This window comes from Nerophis ophidion, linkage group LG07 (genome assembly GCF_033978795.1).
Source record: "Nerophis ophidion isolate RoL-2023_Sa linkage group LG07, RoL_Noph_v1.0, whole genome shotgun sequence".
In the NCBI taxonomy this organism is placed as follows: Eukaryota; Metazoa; Chordata; class Actinopteri; order Syngnathiformes; family Syngnathidae; genus Nerophis; species Nerophis ophidion.
The window spans coordinates 56,898,133-56,898,805 of NC_084617.1; positions in this window are offsets into that span (position 1 = coordinate 56,898,133).

The following is a 673-nucleotide window of genomic DNA, read 5'->3' on the forward strand; positions in this document are numbered from 1 at the left end:
GCATTCACTTGTGTGTGTATGAGCCGCATATATTATGTGAGTGGGCCTGCACACTGTTTTTATGGAAGAAAAGCGGACGTGGCGACATGTAGAGAACGCCAAAAGCAGTGCTTTTACGGCCCGCCCCCAATATTATTGTCCGGGTGGAAATCGGGAGAAATTCGGGAGGGGCACTGAACTTCGGGAGTCTCCCGGGAAAATTGGGAGGGTTGACGAGTATGAGTATTAGCGGTGAATGTGGTGTTACGGTGGCCGGCCAGCTCTAATGTTAATTTGATATTGCCTCAAGGGGCAAATGAAATTACACGGCGGGCCAAATTTGGCCCGTGGGCCAGAGTTTGATACCCATGCTCTAGGGCATTGGTTCTCACCCTTTTTTCAGTGATGTACCTACCCCCTGTGAACACTTTTTTAATTCAAGTACCCCCTAATCATAGCAAAGCATTTTTGGTTGAAAAAAAAGAGATAAAGAAGTAAAATATAGCACTATGTCATCAGTTTCTGATTTTTTAAATTGTATAAGGGTGCAAAACATTGCTCATTTGTAGTGGTCTTTCTTGAACTATTTGGAAAAAAATATATAAAAATAACTAAAAACTTGTTGAAAAATAAACAAGTGATTCAATCATAAATCAACCAATCAATCAATAATCAATCAAGCAATGTTTATCTA